Source organism: Bidens hawaiensis, unplaced genomic scaffold (assembly GCF_021521415.1).
Source record: "Bidens hawaiensis isolate Kalapana, Puna unplaced genomic scaffold, B.hawaiensis_p1.1 tig00010894_1, whole genome shotgun sequence".
Lineage (NCBI taxonomy): Eukaryota > Viridiplantae > Streptophyta > Magnoliopsida > Asterales > Asteraceae > Bidens > Bidens hawaiensis.
The window spans coordinates 741,659-750,000 of NW_027491841.1; the positions used below are offsets into that span (position 1 = coordinate 741,659).

An 8,342-nucleotide genomic window follows, 5' to 3' on the forward strand; every position below is an offset into this window, starting at 1 on the left:
CAGGGGCGCTATCCCATAAGAACCCAAGTCAGGCCTTGCCCATAACATCATAATAAAATAAAATTAATAAGCATGCACCCTCACATCTTCTGACTTGTTTAATGTATATTATGATTACATTAGTCGAAAAAGCCAATCCAATTACAAATTTTCGATACCCATGAAAACTGACGCTGCGCCTCTTAAGGCATTTTCAAAGAGTAATAGTTGGCGAATTATATTAGACTTAAGATTTACCAATCTACATAATGATTAAAAGCTGATAGAAAGAAGTCTGTAACTTTTCTGATAGATCCAATATTATACATACTTTAAAAACAAATACATATAAACATATTCTAGTGATCTTTCTTGGAAATCTCTTCACAGAAAACGGAAGACGGAAATGCTGAAAACGAAATGAAAATCTTGATCTTTACTTATGCCCTAATTAGTGACAAACCAATAGCTGTAACTATAATGGTGGAAGGAACACCGAATTTAAGATGTGACCAAAAAGTAAGATTGTAACCGTGCTGAGCCCGACGAGCTTGTTCACACACGATCAGGTTGGCGGCTGATCCAAGCAGTGACAGATTTCCACGGTGCTCACCCAAGCCAATATTAACCATGCTTTTTTCTCTTTTTCAGGTGATATAGTAGCAGCTGCTGCTGCCACCCTTGACCCAAGCAGCAATACTAACAAAAAATAATTCATTATAAAACATTAGTAAAATAACTTACAACTATAACACCATATATATTTACTATGGTTTGTATAATACCAACAAATATCACACTTTCACAATGTTAACCTTGAATGATTTATAATGACAACCAAAATTTATTTGGAACAGTTATCTCACGAAATTAGTCACTATTTACACATTTGTCATCATTGAAATATACAAAGAAAAAATAACGGCGTGTTTTGACTTGGAATAAAATTGATTTACTTATTTATTATATAATTACATCTGTTGTTATTATCAAAATTCTACATGCTCATATTCAATTGCCATTTGTAAATACAATAAACCTCTTTTGATAAGTTAACTTATTATTATAAAAAATATAACAATTAGAATACAAGTATTACCCATAAAATTTGAAGCATAGCTAAGGACCTAAGGTAATTTTAGTATTGGATAGTAAGAATACCAGTTGGCACATTTGAAGCCAAGTTTGACAGAACAACTATCACAACCGCAAGAATCGCTACACCACTAAGTCGGTTAATTTCGGCATAGGGTTCCATAAAGTCCCATATCGCACTTGGGATTCCAGTTCTATTGAAGCCTTCAACGGTGACAAACATCCCACAAAAGAATACCAGCAGTGAATAAGAAACCTGTGTTATAAAATGAATGCAAGTTAGCTTAGTTATTGCTTACTAAAATGTACATGGGTAGAGAAAAACAAGAGCTACACACAGAAAAAAGAGTGTTAATGTAAATAGGAGACCAGTTGATATCTTTTATTTTTCCTTTTATAATAAAATATATTTTAGTTATTCTCTTAGTTATATAGACCTAAATATACATATTTATTCAAACTTTTTAGGAACTTTTGATAAAAATATTAATACAAACTTCGTTGTAATCTTTCATATATTGTTTAACTTTAAAAGTGGTTTTCCGTACATAATATTTTATATTAAATTTGTACAACGACCAATATAAGGATAAGCGCGACAAAGCTTACGTTCAATCAGAAATATATATTGAATTCTATGTCAAATTATGTTGCTAACGTATTGTATTTTTAAGATATACTTATGTCAAAAACTCCTCACATGATATGAATAAATGAATAATACTTATGAAAAATCCTTTTTCACCGGTATAATTAAGTGTAAGAGACTCACATATATTACAATAAATATTATTCAATTTGATATATATTTTATGGTAGCATAGATAAAAATATGCATGTCACTACACGCATTTAATTTGTCATAAAAGATTATAAATTAAAAAGTAGTATTTCAAATTAAAAAAAACAGCAAAATGAATAAATAAAGAAGTCACATCACTGTGTAAACGTCTATTTTATAAAAACAGGTGTGCATGAAAGGAGCAAAATAACAATAATAATAATAACAATAATAATAATAATAATAATAATAATAATAATATGAAAAAGAAATTATAAAGTCTTGCATAAACCTGCCTTTTTGTACATTTTATTATCATTACTGATATAATCTGGTTTTGTCATAGTTAACACAAGTCATTAATACTAGGTAACTGTTTTAATTAATTAATCAAGTTTAATACCTTTTCTAAACATGGTCTAGCATCCTTGAAATCAAGAACCACAAGAGCCATTGCTGCGGTAATTGCGGTCCATGACATGTTTAATTCCACCAGAAAAGAGACCAACATTCCAACAGTAATAATATAAACTCCGGCTTTCCAACATATCATTTTCCATTTGGCAGACTTCTCATCAATTTCCTCCAAGCCCAAATTAGAACTCTCTTTTGTGAATCCGTTCGCCAATGCCAACGGATCGTCCTTCTTTGGCAGCGATCCGTCCATAACTTCTTTCGTGCCGTTTGAGTTTGAATCGGCTTTAAGAATCTCATTGTCACCCAAACAACTTATGCGATTCCTAAGATTATTAGCTTCTGTGTGTCCACTAGCATTTGGGATGCTGTGACTACTCATGGCTTCAGGATAAACATTATGTGAATTTTCGGATGTAAGATGCGACATTGTAGCAGGCGAAAATCTATGCGAATTCACATCTTCTTCAGGGGCCAACTCAACTGGAGGCTCTTCTTCATCTTTTTGAACAGATAGCACCTTCTAAAACATGGATAATAAGATCAAAGCATTCACAAAGATGCCTACCACCGTTGCTGACACAATCCCAAACAAGAATTGCCCAAATGGTATATTGCTTTGAACCGCTATAACCAAGTTTTGAGGGTTACCGATCGGTGTGGCAGCGGATCCAATATTCGCACTCGAGGCAAGTGCGAGTAGAAAAGGATGCGGCGGGAGGTTTTGTTGCCTGGCAATTTTGAGTACAAACTCAGTCAACACAACACAAGACGTGTCGTTGGTGAAGAATGCACTCGAAACGGCAGAAATGATGCAGATTCGACATAGCAAGTCCTTAGCGCCTTGGCTTTTCCATGAAAGCATTTTTCCTAAATACTTGAACATATCGGCTCGTTCAAGATAAACGCTTACGACCATTGTCCCAAAGAGAAGACCGAGAATGGGAAGGTCGATCGATTCATAGGCTTGATCCGGGGTTAAAACTTGGAAAAGAACCATGAGCATGGCACCAAGAAGTGACCCTGCTGTTCTTCCAATGGGCATGAAGGGGACAGCAGGAAAAACAGCCAAGACCCAAAATACAGCAAAAGCAAAACATCCCAGAACCACTTTGACAGTTGGGGCCATAGCCATGGTTTGCAGAAAGAAAGCTAAGTTCCACCAATTATTTAACACTCAATCTTCAGCTTAATTGCCAAAGGTCCATACACAATGGTAACAGAATAATCACCTAAAATAATACAAAAAAATAAAAAGTTAAGAAATTGTGGAAACACATAATCATACATTTTGACTGGATATACATGAACTGAAAAAATAAACAAGTCTAAAAACAACCCATGTTTTCCCAGTAACAACTCCAACTAAAGACTTGCACCACTTTTGATTTCTTCAACATAATAAGATAAACTACTAATAATTAGCATGTTAACAAATTAATAATAAGCCTCACATGGTTCAGAATGCAAGACACAAGCAAACATATGGAGTGTGTTCTACAACTCCTAAGTAGTACAGATTTTAATCATTGCGGTTTAAAATAACCGGCCTGGACGTAAAAACGATGAACATAGGGAACAAATTATCCTGAATAGAATCACACTAAACAGAAGGAAAATAACAACACCTAGCTTGAAGGTAGAAGTTTGGTTTGGTTGATGGCGAGGTGAATCTTTCTTTAGTCAAAGAAGAAGATTAATACATAAGACTTTGTGTATAGAGACAAATCATGAATGGATCTTCATATGCATTATAAGATTGATGATTTGCCACCATGTGTTTTGTGGTATAAGAGAGGGACACATGGGTAGATGATGAATCAAATAGATTGACAGCTTCTCATGACTACGTCGATAACTAACAAATTCCATAAACCACGAGACAAAATAAACTATTAATAATAATAATATATTGAGGTCATGTAAATTTTTTATTTATATTTTACTATTAAAAATTAGATGCATATTCAAGTTTTATGTTATATTAAATAATAGAAATGTAAGATATGTGATATATTATACAGTTAAAACTAAAAATTATTATATATGTATTAGTATTAAGTTATTAGGCATGTAAATGACCAAGGGTAGATAAAGTTTATTTATTTGTTTGTTAATTTTATCACAAACGAACGAACACGATTACCGAAACAAATTGTATCATTTATGTTTGTTCGTTAAGAAATAACAATGTTCGTGCTCGTTTATGTTAATAAAAAATTAAATGAATATGTAAAGCAAATAAAAAGATAAACGAAGTAAATAAACAAACATAAACATAAAGAAATGTTTATAAATTCATTTTCGTTTATTTGATTAAAGTTTTTTTTTCTTTTTTTTTAAAGAACTAGAATACCCACTACTAGCGAAGGAAAACCACCAAAAGTTCGTTTGAAAAAGGTTTTGTTAATGGGAAAATTCTCAAAATAAGCATTTATGAAAACATATTTCTAGTTTTAGGTACCATTTACAAAAAAATTTAAAAATAGGTATTATAAACTAGTCGTAACGGTAGTTTGTATAAACCAATTCGAACTCGCCATGTGTCCTTAAATTAACCATAACGAGCACGTTCACTAATCAATTACTCGTCACGACTAAATAAGTTTCATGCCTCGTAATCAACGCCCACGAGTAATTCATAAGTCCTTTAGCCGCGACAAGTAGATTATAAGGTAAACTACTTGTGCAGGGAATGTAAACCGGGTAAACTAGTCGTCACGACTAAAGGATTTATAAATAACTCGTGAGCGTTGATTACGAGACATCAAACTTATTTAGTCGTGACGAGTAATTACTTAGTGAATGTGTTCGTTCCGGTTAGTTTAAGGACACGTGACAACTTTTAATTGGTTCTACAAACTACTTGTCACGACCAGTTTATAATACCTATTTTTAGAATTTTTTGCAAATAATACCTAAAACTAGAAATTTGTTTTCATAAATATTTATTTTGGGAATTTTCCCTTTATTAATGCATGTCAATTTATTAAAGGCAAGAATAAATAAACTTTCCGCTGTGAATAGTAAATGTATGGTTTGTTTGCAGTAATAGTTATTGTCAGTGAATGTATATGTTTTCGTTTAAGCTAACCAGAAGAATACCCGCATGATATAACGGGTTAAACACAGACCATCTTAATTATGTAATGATTATGGGTGCTTTATATATACACACACATAGAATAACGGCGAATTCTCGCAAAACTCACCAATATTGGTTGGTTACCTTAAATAATATAATAAAAGTTAAATGTATACAATAAATATCAAAGTTTCTTACCTAACAGCTTTTCGAAGGAAAATTAATAAAACCCTCAGACACACTATGTCACTTTCACATAAATGCGGACACACTCATATATACTTCAACAAGAAAAACCATTATATTTTTTCTGTAAATACCGGATAAGTTCTTATCCTTTTTTCCTTTTTTCTTATTATATTCCTTTAACAAAATATGACGGACTTGGCATTTGATACATGTATTTTACATAAAAGTAAGTTTCTTTGACGATTACCTGTAGAAAGGGGGAAAAATATTACCAAGTAACTCAAATCTGTTAATTTTGATGCATTTTGCTATATTAAGTTTAATATATTTATGATTTCTATCTGTCATTGATGAATGAATAGTTTTTTTTTTAATTATATTTTCTTTGTTTTAAAATATAATACTTTATTTAACACATATTTTAACCTTACAAAATGGTAATTGCCAAAGAATCATATAAAAGCCTGTCAACTATGTATCTTTATTGTTTATTTTTTAAACTCCTAACATTTTTTCCACCTATCTTACCGCAATATCTTAAATAGCACTAGAACCCACAATCATTTTGTTAAAGGCCATACACATTTGTCACTATACTAAACTAGTGTTGTATGAATCTTTTAAATAACTTTAAATAATTAAAAATTTTTTCAAAACAAAAAGAACTTAAACTAGCAAAACTCCTATTGTCGGATAACTGAGGAAATAGGAGTTATACGAACTCGGATTTATTACGATTATTATCTTTTTTTATTAACTTTTATGAATAAAATAGCATTTGATAATTAAATAGCAATATATATATATATATATATATATATATATATGATGAGTATAATTAAAGAACTCTTAAATTATTTAATAACTCTAAGGAACTCATAATAACTAACGTTTTTTATAAAAAAATTTGTATGTTAGTATTATTTGAGTATAGTTTTATCACTTTTTATATTTATATATATGATTACAATTATAAAAATTAGTTTTTATACATATCTAATTTTCTTTACACATATGAAAGCTTGTTATTACATAAATTTTACGTATATGTAAACTTGTGATTTATATATGTAAATCAAAAATTTATATATCAAATATGATAAACTACACTCAAACAATGTTATTATATAAAAAAAATTAAAAAAATATTTAGTTTTTAAGAGTTTCTAAAAGTTTTTAACTTTTTCTGAGTTCTCAAATGAAACACACATGTATACGCACATGCATTTATGTATACGCACATGCATTTATGAAAGAACAATATATATCCAAAACCAAAAAAAAAAAAAACTGAGAGAGAGACTACTAATAAGTAGCAAGTGCCTCAAAGCATACGAAGATGGAAAACTCTAAACAAAAACATATATTACTACAGAAAATTAACGAAGTTAAATTTAGTGTTGGGACATGTATATATCTTAACGTTATCAAAACCTTTGAGAAACGATTTTAATGTTGCCACGGCTCTTGATATAATATTTTCTTCAGTTAGTATATATTTTATGCATTCCATATAAAAATAAGTAAAATATCAGAACATGTGTGGGACTACCAAAATCACCCTACACTTTTTGTTTTTGATATAAACCCACATCTTAGACTTTAGACCAAACTACCTTCCAAAAAGACATTTGCGCATAAGTCAATAATATCATTTCATGATTCTAAAAATTATTAATTTGATAAATACCGGTCCTCACATCATATGTACAACCGTTCACCAATCAAAAGGTGGTTTCTTAATCATAAAAATAATAACAATAATAGAAGTAATAATAACATTATTATTATTTTCCTATCTGTCGATATAAATGCTTAAAAAAAAGCTCTTATGTGTCACTCCCTAGTTGCCCTCCACTCGCTTTCAAACCATCAGATTGTTTGCTTTGTGATTTAAGACTTCTCATACATTTGATTCGAATTCATGTGTATGGGTCTCACCAAACCCAGATAGTCCTTAAATGTGTAATAACAACTCATTTTTGTGAAATAACCCCTTAATAATCAAACAATAATTTTCGCAGGTAATCAAGCCCTAACTAATTTTTCTTCTCTACATATTTTTTGTTGCCGGTCTAACCTCTCCATCACCGATTAACTTCTAATTACCATCCAGCATCGTCAACCTCCCTTCTCATACATCAACCGCCACCGTCACCTACATCAGCCGACCCTTTTCATAAGCCCAATATGTGTGTTCGTGTTTCTTCGTTTAAAAATATCAACATGTTCGTATTCGTTATGTTCGTTTGTTAGAAATCTAAAAAATCTACATGTCTCAATTGGAAAGGCCTAGACGTTAAAAATATAAACGCAACAAACTAATAAGTACGTATTAAATCAAAACAACACTATATTTTATTAAATAGAAAAAAAAAATTAATGTTTAGATTACATCGAAACAGAAGGCAATCAGACAATAAGCTGCGTCTTTAGTTAATAAAAAATGTAAAATAGCAAAACGATTAAAAAAAACCTAAATAAACCCTCCGTAACATGGGGGCTGAAACTAGTTAATATATATAACTGTATATTTTGTTTAAACAACTAAACTCTATAATGATAGTATTAAACGGAATATTTGTTAGACGGTGACGGCTTAATATTTCTTTTGTTATGTTTTCTAGAATGAACTAATGAAGAACATTAACTTTAAACACATGGCGTTATTAATCATTCAAGAATAATTACAAAATCGTGAATTATTAGCAATACAATAAGATTGCAAAACTAAGTTCAAAGTTGTAGAGCATTGAATTTGATTTTAGTTAGTTTTTTTTTTTCAAATCATGAGAACCT

At 30.5% G+C, this 8,342-nt stretch overlaps 1 pseudogene across 1 annotated transcript; it reads right to left on the bottom strand.

The window, feature by feature from the left end:
• Positions 1–364: 364 nt before the first annotated feature.
• On the bottom strand, positions 365–3,426 carry LOC143536684 (silicon efflux transporter LSI2-like; annotated as a pseudogene). Its single transcript, XR_013135919.1, has 3 exons — positions 2,259–3,426; positions 1,141–1,330; positions 365–678 (listed from the first exon to the last, which is right to left on the bottom strand). The product of XR_013135919.1 is annotated as a silicon efflux transporter LSI2-like (transcript).
• Between the last annotated feature and the right edge of the window lie 4,916 nt (positions 3,427–8,342).